Source organism: Leptodactylus fuscus, chromosome 3, assembly GCF_031893055.1.
Source record: "Leptodactylus fuscus isolate aLepFus1 chromosome 3, aLepFus1.hap2, whole genome shotgun sequence".
In the NCBI taxonomy this organism is placed as follows: Eukaryota; Metazoa; Chordata; class Amphibia; order Anura; family Leptodactylidae; genus Leptodactylus; species Leptodactylus fuscus.
In genome coordinates, this window is record NC_134267.1 from 174,173,273 (window position 1) to 174,187,673 (window position 14,401).

Here is a 14,401-nt window from a genome sequence, read left to right on the forward strand (position 1 = left end):
CATGGCTGTTTTTTGTAGCAATGTGTGGATGAGATAAACTAGAATCTCATTCACTTTACGCTGGGTTCACACCTGCGTCTGGGGTCTCCGTTCTATGGTTTCCGTCTTCTGCATGGCAGAAGATGGAAACCATAGACCGGGTCCGGCCGTGCGCGGCGGTGAGCGTTTTGCGCTCTCCGCCGCGAAACCGGATTTTTTTATCCGGACACAGAGTACTGCATGTCCGACTCTGTGTCCGGATTATAAAACCCGGTTTCGCGGCGGAGAGCGCAAAACGCTCACTGCCGCGCACGGCCGTACAGCTTTCTCACCCATTCAAATGAATGGGTGAGAAAGTCTCCTGCAGGTTTCCGTCTCCTGCCTCTGTTTTAGGCAGGAAACGGAAACCTAAGTACGGAGACCGGGCCGCAGATGTGAACGAGCCCTTACTGGTACTGTAAAACACAGCAACTATTTCTGCTGCAGCCAAAGACGTTGACTTTCCGCAATGTCTCGCCTTAGCGTTACGCTAAATAAGATACAAGTCAGATCCCCACCAATATATCTTTCACTATCTAGTTGTGCCACAGTTTAACTCAAACTGAGCAACGCTCCCATCATGCATCTGTCCATGATATTGTAATAAAAACCAATATTTGTCCTGGACTTATGATGTTACTAGCTGCAGTCTATTGGTCCTTACATACAAATAAAATGTTTATTGCATTACATTCCAAAAAATTAATTCTGCCAGATACTGTACATTATCTGCTGCCAAAATTTACTGAATCTATTTATCTTGATGTCAGACTGGACAAATATAGCAATGCATAGAAAATAAGATGAGATGAAACATGCCATCCTCTATGCCTCCAGTAAATATAGAACGGCAATTTTCCTTCACCTTTAATAGCATCAGTATCATAATCATGTCTGGCAAGGATTTATCACATGCTGCTATTCTACATGTGGACTTCATGTTGTCTGCATCCAAATCCCAGTCTTTGTGGTTTCAGATTTTAAACATCACTGTCAGATACTACCTAAATGCTTGAAATTATGTGGGGATTCATGTATAAGCCTAGTTTGCTTTTGTCTGACCCTGTCTGGAGCATTCTCAGTCAGCACATGTCAGGTCTATAATGACAGATGGGATGTGATTGCATTTTAACACTTCACACACCCATCAGTGGGTTGGGAAGCTCAGCTCCTGTGTGATCCGATGGGAAGGTGTACATTTGCATATGAGAGCATACTACAAAACCAGAAAGAGTTGGTAAAACAAGTCTGACATTTCTAGCAGGATCTAGCAGGATGCAAGCTAATAAAATTAGATTAAGGAAGCAATAATTATTTTATTTCCCATAAACAATGCTTCTCTATACTGTATGCTCAGCTCAACTCTACTGACTACCCAAGTCATAAAATACATTTATGTGACATCTCTGCAGGACCTTGCAGAAATACATAAGACATTTAGTTATATAAGTACAAATCTCATGAGGACTTGCAAGGAGCAGTATAGATTAGACCAGTCCTCATTGTAGTTGTGGTCTAAGGGTGCATTCACACTGAGTAAACGCTAGCTTATTCTGAACGTAAAACACGTTCAGAATAAGCGGCGTCTAAAGCAGCTCCATTCATTTCTATGGGAGCGGGGATACGAGCGCTCCCCATAGAAATGAATGGGCTGCTTCTTTCACTCCGTGCAGTCCCATTGAAGTGAATGGGGAGTGCCGGCGTGTACGCTCCGGCATGAGCAGAGCTTGCCGTATACGCCGGCACTCCCCATTCACTTCAATGGGACTGCACGGAGTGAAAGAAGCAGCCCATTCATTTCTATGGGGAGCGCTCGTATCCCCGCTCCCATAGAAATGAATGGAGCTGCTTTAGACGCCACTTATTCTGAACGTGTTTTACGTTCAGAATAAGCTAGCGTTTACTCAGTGTGAATGCACCCTAAGGCTGAAGCCCCATGTTGCAAAAACGTAGTATTTTGGCCATGGCGGAAATGACGCAGCAAAAACACTGAATTTACAGTATCTGCAAAGCAGATGGGATTCTGACTAATACTAGCCACACATTTTAGAAAAAATCTGCAGCTGAAAAGCAGCGTGTTAATTATACCTACGGAAATGCTGATGTTTTCCATATAGGTATAATAGGGGCAGAAAGTCTGCAGAGGAAAACTCTGCAAAATTGCAATGAAAAATGCTTTTTCTGCAGCATTTTTTTTTTGCTGTGCTTCCCTACATGGGGACTTAGCCTAAGGCTAAGACCCCATGTTGCGGAAATGCAGCTTTTTTTGTTGCAGATCTTGTTGCGTTTTTTTGAGCCAAAACCAAGAATGGCTACAAATGGAATCAGAAATATATAGAAAGCTCTCATACTTCTAACTTCTGCTCAATCCACTCCTGGCTTTGGCTCAAAATACCGCAACAAAATCTGCAACAAAAAAGCTGCGTTTCTGCAATGTGGGGCCTTAGCCTAAAGGTGCCCCTAAATATTAAAGTCAGCTAAAACTGCCAACCAGATTGCCAACCAATGTGTACAGGGTTGTCCAGACTCTCTGCGGATGACAAATGGGTTAGACCATGCCCGATTGTTTGTTCCTATCGAAGATAAAGCACCCAATACTTCTGTATCCCTATTCAGGTCACATGCACACTTAGCCAAGTAAAGCATTTATATATATCGGGAAGTTTATGATATATCATTCAGTTGGCAACTATCTAAGGTGTTTGGCCACCTTAGCTCAGAAATGCTTGCTCAACTTGAGAGTTGGGTGTATTTTAGGTTTCCTTGTTTTCTCATTTACAATACACCTAATAGAACAAGTCACATGCAGTATATATTGGAATAGTGTAACTAGTATGAATAAGTTATCATAGTTGAAAGACCTTTAGAATAAATGTACACTTAAGAGGTACACAGCTTAAAGGGGTTGTTATTAGGTATTCAGACCTCCACCAATCAGCTGTCATGATGAGACTGTTGCATTCGGTTGAGCCATGCGGCCTCTTCTCTGAATGCCAAGCACACTGTAAAGAAGCCATATGCTGAATGAATATGGCATCTCTGGGCAGTAAAGCAAAAATGGCGCCTACCTGATCAAATTACCATTTTGACCAGCTGATCTGTGGGGCTCCCATGCATCATATCCCCACTGATAATATATTATTACCTATTCAAAGGGTTGGTCATCCATATTTGACTCCTGGAAAACCCCTTTATATATTGCAACAGGGGTAACTAGAAAGAAATACCACAAATGTTCCAAAATCATGACACATCCTGGATCTTCCAGCTCTAAGTTTTTATAGTTGATTTAACAATTGCAACAATTGCGGTTGAATTCTCTTGATCTTGACTCATGAACGTCTATTGTACAGCAAGGGTTTGCATCTACAATAGTTCAGTTTACAGCACTAACCTTTAAGACAAAACAGGTTGCACCAGGTAGGAAGAATTCCCTTGGACTTGACAGCGCTGAATCTTTCTTCAATGCCCTCAACAAATTAAGAGGTCTGCTGTCACTGACTTAAGCAAGCTTAATCTTTGCCCTAACAGCTGAATGCTATTCATAGATAACAGTGACATCCGTGCTCTGCCAAAGGCTCATAATAATGTCCTTATATATGTATACGTGTATCGTAGTAACTACTGACAGACGTATTATAGCTCGATACAAGCTCTAAGTAAAAGAAAGTAATATTATGACAACTATAGATATCTAAACGACCATATTGTACCTCTGTATGACTCCGCATGGCATGAAGGTATCAGTCTATAAAATCATTGTTTCTAGGGAAAAAAGTTTCCAGAATATAGCACTGATTAAATGAACCATATGGTGACACTTGCCATGCCTGTGGAGTCTATGTGTCTGAATCGGAGTTTACTTATTGTTCACTCCTTCAGTGGAATTTAGATTGTAAGCTGCTATGGGCAAGGACTTTTCTCTCTCTCGGACGCCCTAATATTACCAGTGGCTTACTACTACTACTAAAGTACTGCAAAATACAGATGTAGCATAGCTTAACTTAATTGAAGCAGAATGATATCTTGTCACATAAAATGAAGTGTTAAAGAGGTCATCCAGTTTCATCTATTGATGGACTATCCTTAGGATATTAGATCTTAGGGGTCTGACATCCAGGGCTCTCACTGAGAAGTCTATGGGGCAGCAATGCAATACCTATACTTCCACTAGAGTTTGTATGGTTTTCACAGCATGCAAACAATACCTGGTACAGCTGATCTGCAGGGGTCCTGAGAGGTGGGCCCCATTTATCCTAGGCCATCAATAGTAAAAACTGGATAATCCCTTTAAGATAAACATCTGTATGTTTGTACAATATATGTAAAGAATTTTATGATTAAAGTTACAGTCCAGTCTCCAATAAACAAAAGTTAAAATACATGCATAAATAAAATATATGGTGATCTCCTTTTTTACAGTACCTCTAATTCCCAGACTGTGCTTTGGTATTCTGAGGCACTCTCCCCTACTCCCCTTGTATCTCTTTCAGTAGGGACATAGCTATAGGGGTGCACTGGCAGCAGTCGCTATTAGGACCTGAACCCAGTAGGTGGTTTCCCTACCTTCTAATATCCCACTTCTCTAAATACCACAAGGTAAGTAGGGATCCCATTACAGATTTTGCATTGGGACCTCAGTTTACTCCTCTTACTTTCAGTTAGTTGGTTTAGAACCAAGAGTGGAAGCCAAAATCTACAAAATGGTAATAAAAGTACTAATGATAATACACAAATAAAAGATATCAGAAATAGAAATACAAGTCAGGATTCATTTACTCAACTGAAACATAATTGTTTCTAAATCCAAGGAAGACAGTAAATCTCTCATCAAAACAACGTTTTAGGTCCTATAATTGGCCCTCACAAACAAAGACTCAGTGTATGTGTATGGATAACTGAGGGATATTTGCCTTGTTTATTGTACGTCGATTTTCTCCACCAGCACCTGCCTATATATCAATTACAACTTCCTGATTTGCTCCATTTTCTGTTCAACTACTCTCCAACATTCTCTGGAAGGTAAAAAGTTACCGTAAACGCAAGAAAACTTTTTAAAAGAATATGCTGATAGTTTGCAGTATTTATGAACTGGTAAAGCAAGTATGGTTAGGCTTCATGTACAAAAGAGATCAGTGTGTAAAGAGCGTATATTCAGGGAACACAAGATTTAGTCTGACCCTTGATTCACATCTGCGTTTGGTAATCTGTTCGGGGAGTCCACATGGGGACCCCCGAACGGAATACCGAACACATTTGCAAGCGGTGTGCAGTAAAAGCAAACGGACCCCATAGACTATAATGGGATCTGTGTGCTTGTCGTGCGCTGCCCGCACGAGTCGTGGACAGGAAAGTAGATTGTGAACTACTTTCCTCTCCACATGTTGACTGCGGAGATCTAGCGGCAAGCACATGGACCCCATCTTAATCTATGGGGTCCATGTGCTTTCACTGCACACCGCTTGCTAATGCATTCAGTATTCCGTTCGGGGGTCCCCATGCAGACTCCCCCAAACGGATTACCGACGCAAATGTGAACAAGGCCTTAGTTCCCCACAAGATCAGCACTCTCAAATCTTGCTAAATCTACAACTAATTTAATTAAGACAGTCCAAAGACACGATGTTGAGCCATGTGACCGCAGTTCTCTCTTTTTGTAATGCTATGACTTGTGTGACAGAGCTCTTTTCTTGTAAAAATAACACACAAAATCCATGATAAAAATATAAATCTTTATTTCAACATTACCCATAAAATATAGAGATAAAAAGTAAATGGTGAAAGTCCATGGCAAGAAAAGTGCTGAGGCTGAAGTGTATCAAAAGAGTTGTGTAGTATACCACTGGGTGGCAGTTTGATGTTCTAGGTATATATGGTATACAGTACTATGCAACTGCTTTGATACACTACAGCCTCAGCACCTTTTTTGTCATGTGACCTTTCACCATTTTACTTCTTTTTATCTGTATATTTTATGACTAATGTTCAAATACAGATTTGTCATTTTTTGTTGCTTTATTTGTATCACATAAAATAACTTTGACTTTTTATTCTATGCTCTAGTTTTTTCATATTCTATTTTCGTTCTATTCCTTCTGTATGTGTAGTCCTGAAACGTTTTACTGTCTGTGTTTTAAGGGAAACTAAACACAAAAAATGTACAAACAAATCCCAGAAATTCTTCCCTTTAAGGGAGCCTTCACACGGAGTATACGCTCCGCTCATTCTGAACGTAAAACTCGTTCAGAATGAGCGTGTAAAAACCAGCTCCCATTGACTTGAATGGGTGTCGGCATACGAGTGCTACCCATTGAAATCAATGGGAAGCTTTTTTCCCTATTGCTTTCAATGTGATACGCGTGTCCTCTCCAGCAGAGGACATGGAGATTTGCCGTATAACTCTCTATAGTAAGTGATCAGAGTTGACTGCAGGTTCATAGTAATGGCACCACACTACACTACACCAACACTGCAACAGCTGCCTTCTCTCACACGTATCATCATAAAACAAGAACAATTTTGCTTTGTTCAGGATAAAAAGTTATAATCCTGATAATGAGAAGAATCAGTAGAAGCCAAGCACATTGACATTTCTAGATTATATATTAGAGCAGTTTCCAATAAATGACATTCATCGCCTATCCACATAGCAGGTGATAAATCACTGGCTACTGCATCACGAGAACTATTACCATTAACTAGAATGCAGGTCCCAAGCCGCAGGTCCTTATCAATCAATTGTCTATGGGTCATATAGAAACAGTCAAGTGCAGTTCTAGACTCAGTTCTTTGCATAAATCCCATTGACTGTGAATGGAGTGGAAGAGCAAATGATAGAGTAACAGTCCACTCAAACTCCATCTCAGGAGCTTCATGAGTCCCCTTTATAATCATTGGTGGTTGTCCCCTGGGTAGGGTCCCAATGGACAGATATTTATCACCAATCCTATGTCAATTGTGGGATAAATGTTAATTCCTTAGATTCTGGATTAAAACACAGTAATTGAAGTACAAGGACAGCAGCTGACTAACGAAATATTGGCATGCTGATAGGACACCAATATACTAATACTGTGACATGGTCAGATAAAAAAAATATTCACTTAATCTGTAAAGTGGAACAAAACTGAGCATTTACAAATAAATCATATCCACAGTCTCAAAAGTATAATCTAACTAAATACTCTGATTCTCACAATTGAAGCCTCAGCGTGTTTTGGCAGTGCCTTAGGTGGGTGTGGGTGGAAAAACACAATGGGGTTTGAAGAATGTTACTAGGAAGGAAGGCAAAATTATGTTCATCTTGTACATACCAAGATAAGGGTCTACTTTATTGACAATGTTATAAGTATTTGTAAAATGAATGTGACAACTTATTAAAAAATATAATTGTTTTGAGTGGATTAGAAATATTATCAGAAACATTCCAACGGGGAAACAAAGTCCCTTGTTGTTTTGCCACCTGGCTCCTCTAACAAGTAATCTGGAATCTCCACGAGAGAGTGAAGATGAAGCGTAGTCACCTACCAGCCACACCTTCTGTTACTAAGCAGTAGCCAGAACGCACGTGGTTTACGGTTTAGTATATAATAGGGGTAAAGACCAAATATTAAAGAAGTGATTGCAAACATTTCCCTTTAAAGCCACCTTATATAATTATCAGAGGGAAACCCGAGTTGTCTTTAATAATGTCTGATGGTCAACAGTCTATTTTTACCCTAAATAAATCATTGCTGTCTGTCATTCTGCTGATGCCATTAAACCTGGCTAGAGCCATGCAAATGATGACTCAGAGAGTTTATTTACAAGCTCATGGCAATATTAATGGCTAGTAAAGTGCAGGAAGATATAGAAAGTAGTTTAATAAATAGAATCAAATATTGAGGTTTCAGTTCTTAAAGTGAATGATATCCCATTAAGAGCATAACTAAATTGTACAGCTTCCTCGAATACTATACATTTGGCTTGTTAAGATATAAGATGCTATCTGCATGATACTACATGCCCTTGCTGGTTGTACATGAACAAGACTTTACTATAATACTATGACTAATTCATAGTCAAGGAATTTTGTTAAGATATAGTAGCTGGATACAATTTAGGAGAGCTGTAGAATTACGGACTTTACAAAGGGCAGAATATAAGTCTATTATGATTGTTCTAAAGACGTACTGGGATGTCAGATACGTAAAACTGGATTGGATGTAAAACGAGATAAAAAGATACATAAAACATTTCTGGGATCATTTTCTGGCTTTAACCTGTTTATATTATTGACAATGTGTTAATTGTATAACACAGAACCAATAACTGACAGAAATAATGATTCGGTGTCTAAAACACATTATAAAGTATAAATCGTACGGTGTAAGGAGAAAGGTTAGTGTTGGTAGGAGACATCTGTTCAGCTAGTGCCTGCCACAATGGTAAACTGGTTTTTAAAGAGGTGACACTTCGAAATATATTTCTATGAACATTTGGAAGCTTTGAGCTGAACTATAGAATCATGTCTTTCTATCATGTTGTTTGGGATGTAATGCCTAACTGCTAGAGCGGGGGTAGGCAATCTCCGGCACTCCAGCTGTTGTAAAACTACAACTCCCAGCATGCATACTTGCTCTGCTGTTCTTGGAACTCCAATGGAAGTGAATGGAGCATGTTGGGAGCTGTAGTTTCACAGTATCTGGAGTGCCAAAGGTTGTTGACCATTGAAGCTAGTCTTTTTAATGAGTTTTCTAGGCAGGGTGTTACAAGCAATAAGTCTATCAGATTGTCAGCACAAGGCAGACTGCCTACTGACTGAAGAACAGAAAAGGCTCATACCATATATCGCTCTACTTACAAGCAGAAAACAAACACTCATTGATATCTTCAAGTGGTACTTTTTGTAGGTATTTCTGCCTTGACATGCCATGTGTTGTTAATGATGACATACCTCAGTACAAGAGTATCCACGCCCTGTTCACGTTTAGGAGCGAAATTAGGGCTTATAAGGGAGACGCCCTAATAATGCTAAACCGGACTGATAGGTTTTCATGAAACAAAATACAGTCTGGGTATAAGACTAACCTCTGGTGAAAGAAGAAACATCAATAGGATGTGTTTTGCTATATAAAGTGCCCAACTACAAATATGGATAGAAAAGTGATACTTTAGATGATAGAATAAAGAGATAAACATAAAGAAAGGTAGATGACTGATTGATTGATAGATGAATAGACCAAAAGAAGGTTTAGAAAGAGATGGCAAAGGTCAGGAATAAGTTTGGAGGTCCCCATGCACATGACTTGGTGTCACTAAATTGAGGCGGCATTGTAAAGTCAGCTTAATCCTAGCAACAAAGAGTATGAGTAGCTGACTTAGTTTTAAGTTTTGTGACACAAAGTGGTGTAATGTTTCTAGTATTAGAACATTGCTTTCAAATACTGTACATGTGCACAGAACCTAAGTAAAGAGTAGAAAAGCCGACTAATACTTTCTGCATCTATTCTTAGTGCTCACATACCCTTGTTTCTCTTTAGCTGTAACAAGGGACATGACACTCCCTGAACACATTAATCTCACTTCCAAACTGTTGGCGAGAGGCGCATTCACTACTGCTTAAAAAGAATTAAGTTTTCCACATAGGAGCAGCTATCCTTCCGAGCTTGGAAAAAATTAAGCTTATTCTTTACTGTCGTATTTTTATATACACTATATGTTTATACTGAATTTCCCCATCGTGGGTCTATTAAAGGATTATCTGATCATGTGTATATATATATATATATATATATATATATATATATATATATGTATATTGTCAGATATACAGTGCAGAGATGAATGGTAAAACCTATAATGACAATGCAGTGTAATCTAACATTACATAGTGTATATAAATAAATACATGTCTGTATTTCAGCCCTTGCAGCATGCACCTGTGCACATTTATTCTATTTTAGACATGCTGTCTGTCTATCTGTCTTTGCATCCTATTTGCCCTAAGTTCCCTTTGTATCTCTACATTAGGGAGAGAGACATCTTCTTTATAAGTGTAGGGTCCTATCTGAATGAGGTCGCTTTGCCAGGGCAGATGGGCCTTTCACAATTTGATCAAATCATGCAATAGGAACCTCATTTTTATTTGGCAAGGCTTATATGTCTTAGCGCCCTCTACAGGTGCCCTCTATATATATGTATGCATTTATTTTAGTATGACCTACTTAAGAGGCAATGAGATGTCATATGTTCAAGATATTAGGTTTAGTGTAAATCATTAGGTTCCCAAACTGTGATGCTAAGTCTCAGCAAGTGCTACTATCCTGAAGGGAAAACACATTAAGGCTGAGGACACACTATGCAAACATCCTGCAGAATTTCTGTCTGATATATTGAGCAACATCTACCTCTGCCAACCAGCGCAGCAAAAGAACAACCAACTGAAATTCTGTACTATTTGCTCACCTGGGACGTTTTATTCTGCAGTGATGTCCGCAGGTTAGTCGCAGCAAAAACCACACAAGTTTAATTGGAACTTCAAAGCCTGAAATCTAGGAGTAAAACCCACAGCAATAAATGCCATGCTGCCGGCTTAAAGCCCACAGCGTAGGTCACTTTGTGCTGTGGGTTTTTGGCACAGTAACTAGATGAGATTTTTTCTAATCCCATTCACAACTCTGCTATTGTAAGCGAGTTTGATGCCATCCAATATGGTCTTATTTCAGCCGCCAGCTAATTCACTGTGGCTAACAAACTGCACTCCCTGCCCAGTTGGCCTTGTCTTCATGAACAATATGTTGGTATCCTCTGTGGACTTTCTGCGAAAAGTGATGTGGAAAAAATCATGATGCACTACCATCGCAGTTTTTTCAGCAGCGTTTTTATGCTGTAGGATGCTACATGGGGCCTTAGCCTTAAAGAGTTGCCTATAGCTAAATCAACTAATACAAACCAAACTAACAAAATTAATATTCTGCAGTCACATGGAAGTATTGCTGAGAGGCCCCTTTCTTTAGGGTACATGGCAGAGGAGCTAAAGCACCTCCTTCTACAGGGTACATAGCAGATTAGATGAAAAGCATCCTTTGGCAGGGTGTTATTAGAGCATACACTGACAACTGCCAGAGGGGGAGTAGACTGATTTTGATCAGAAACAGCACTATAGATTGCATAGTAGCACCACAAAGAACACATTAAAGCAAAAAAAAAAAAAAAAAAAGATTTGAAAATGGAAGTTATGCTACATACCAAGTGAATTAATTTCAGCTATATGCAACCTTTCAGGAGTTATGGTATAAAAATGATTCCTTGCGTGACCTTTAATATCTTTTACCATTCAATACAGGCTGAATATAAATAAAAATATATCCCACCCCAGAATTCTGTTTTATTCTTTCCACTTAGTACTTCATATGTCTTGAGTAACAACACTGTATTTCACCATTAATATCCTGCACATAACTTATGTCGGTTGTAGATTTCCTTCTTGACATGCCACTATTAAATTCCATCTGGTTGTAGTCATTCATATCCCAATGCCAGCGGTATTCCATAGCTTTAAATCAGATACATGTAACTTAATCTGTAATCTGGCCTTTGAAGGGACTGTGATTATTTCATATATATCATTTTGCCAAGTGAGTTTTACTTTTAGATCTAACACAAGATGCATCCTGCTTCCAAAAACAGAAAACAACCAGTTATCGCAACACAATATGTTACTCTATTTTTTACCACACCTGGAGCCGCAGATTGATATCAAATACTGAGTGCCAACACAGCTGTCAGTGTTATCCACCCCTTCATAGACGATTTGTGAGCCATTTATTATTCAAATATATTTCTATCTATCCATGTATATATATCTATATATATAAAACATTTCTCATTTTCTTTCTAGTTAATTTCTAGATCTGACAATGCAATATTGAAATAGATGTATTCATGGACAGGAGTCAGAGGGGTTTTCTGGGTCTTGTAGTGTAGGTCATCAAGTGAAGATCAGTGGGGGTCTGACACATGGGGTCCACTACTTGAAGGAGCAGTGGTGCTCTCTAAGCACAGCATCTGCTGACAAACCCAGGTATATCTCGAGGCCCACTGGGTTCAAGGGGCCCACTGCTCAGATGAGAAATGAAAACATCTGTTTTGTTAACAAAACAGCCTTATAGTCAGCCTCTTCTCTTGCTAAACTTGCTGCCCACAACCCCCTGTTTACTAAGTTCCCCCTCTCTGACCTCTGACTTCCCTGTAGCGACTGTCTTCTCCAAGTGATATATAGTACTTCTGTAAGTGACCTGCAGACACACTGGACAGCTGTTATGTGAGTGGCCAACAGACAACTGATAGATGAGCAGGGCAAGTTTTAATCATGGTATTTTGTTAAAGCTTATATATATCCACTGTGCTTTTTTCTGCCTTGGGACTTGTGCTCGTAATGTTAGGGAGTGTGTATTTCTGTGTCATGGGGAATCATTACAAAAAATGTCCAGTGTAAAAGCATGAAATGATGAACTATATTGACCCCATTATAAGACAATAAGATCTATTGGGGAAAGTTGATGTCTGCCATGAGATGAGCCTGACACATGGTTTGCATTTATAACAGAAGCCATGATGCCAATGAAAAGAGAGTCTTAAATTGTGGTGTTTTGTAATGATTCTTAAAAAGTATATTGAGACTACAATAAACATTTTATATGTATGGTGATTGTATTGATGTATATACATCCAACCAACCAGTGCTTACAGTACTGTACCAGTAAGGTTAGGTTTACCCTGGCAGAATGGCAGATGCTGGTAGAGCACCTTCCGTTTTTACCCACCACAATTCACTGAAATAGTAAAACAAGACAGAAACTTTCCTCCATCTTATCTGAATTTCTTTTGAACAGTAAGTAAGGTATGTCCAGAAAGAGCAGATATGATGTCCTGTATGATTCTCAGCACTCATTGGATGTAAATGATTGGGCTTCTTACCATGACTGGCAGGAGGCCCACTGACACTCTGTTGCCCAAGGAGCCACCAAAACCTGGTGCTGGCCCTCAATACAGTGTAGTGTTTTTGCCTTCTACACTGGATTTCCTCAAATGAAAAGTTTAGGGCTTGTCTAGTTTTGTCATTTTTATTTATAATAAATTGGTAGTATGGTGTATCAATGAATATATAATGTTTAACTACAATTGATCTATAACATGTAAAGTAGAGAGGGAGGAGGGAGATGGAGCTGCAGAGATACAGAATAGGGGACATCTGATTAGTCAGGGAACACTGTAAAGCATTAGCATCTATTCAGAACAGGTCTGCTGCCTCAGCAGACAGAGAGATAGTATGGATTTTCTAAAGATAGAGAGATGAACAAACCCAGAAAACACAGAATAGACACAAAATTTCTGCCTCAACTACACCTTATCTACAGATGTATATGCTTTTATTTTTATCTCGGTAGTAGGATATGTATCCTCTATAATTATGGTGTATGGACACAGTGTAATACAGCAGGTTACACTATTCTTTATTCAGAAAGGATAGCTGTCTAGAGGGCTGTCTCATTCAGTGATTGACAATCTACCCTGTATGAACGCGCATCTACAGAAAGACGTCAATCATTATATGAGACTGCCCTGCGCTCTCCAGAGTCAGGAACTGAATCAATAGAAATGTACTAAATCTTTTCCCATAATGCTATATATCGATTTTTTTTTCGGCTTCTTCTGCTCTGTAACATGTTTACTGCAGATAGAGCTGCATGTTTAATGTGACAGATCAGCTTTAACTGAAGGAAAGAGTATGACTTCACATAGCTACATGCATTGCTTTTATTTAACAGGAATAACTTGTTTTAGAGGCCTCTTTATGAATAGAGTCTTTAATTCCAGCTACATTATAGCAACACTATTTTAAAGTGCCCCTATGGCATTAATGTTCCCCAAGTTATGGGCTCTATCATTCTACTGTGTACATTGAGGTCTGCACTGATGTAATAAATGTAAATGTATATTAAAAAGTGTATGATATCCTGTTTAGGGGATTGGAAAAGATCAGATCCCGATCGGTGATCAAGTAAATTTCACGATCACGATCAGGTTCCGATCCCACCTAAAAAAGATCGGGAACGGAATTCCAATCCCGATCGCTCAACTTACCTGCACAGAAGTGCTGCCGCTGCTGCTCCCCATTCTTCTCGCTCTGGGAGAAGGCGGGGCTTGTGGCTTAGGAGAGTGTGGGCGTGTACTGGGAGGGGAGACGTGAGTGATGCCTCCTAAGCCACAACAAGCCCCGCCTACTCCCATCATCTCTAAAACTAGCCTAGGCATGTCAATGAGAGACGACGGACCGAGAAGAACGGGGAGCGGCAACGGCAGCGGATCTGTGCAGGTAAGCGGACACCCAGGTGGGCTA

The 14,401-nt window shown here is 39.6% G+C and overlaps 1 protein-coding gene across 15 annotated transcripts in view; it reads right to left on the minus strand.

Annotated features, from left to right (window-relative positions):
• MBNL1 (muscleblind like splicing regulator 1) overlaps positions 1-14,401 on the minus strand; it is a 140,537-nt gene that overhangs the window by 58,524 nt on the left and 67,612 nt on the right. The window contains exon 1 of one of the 15 annotated variants that reach the window (XM_075268793.1): positions 3,413-3,503. The exons of the other annotated variants lie outside the window; for them this stretch is intronic. The gene's annotated coding sequence lies outside the window, so the exon portion shown is untranslated. Of the gene's footprint in view, positions 1-3,412; positions 3,504-14,401 lie in introns of those variants that run through there. 15 annotated transcript variants of the gene reach the window in all.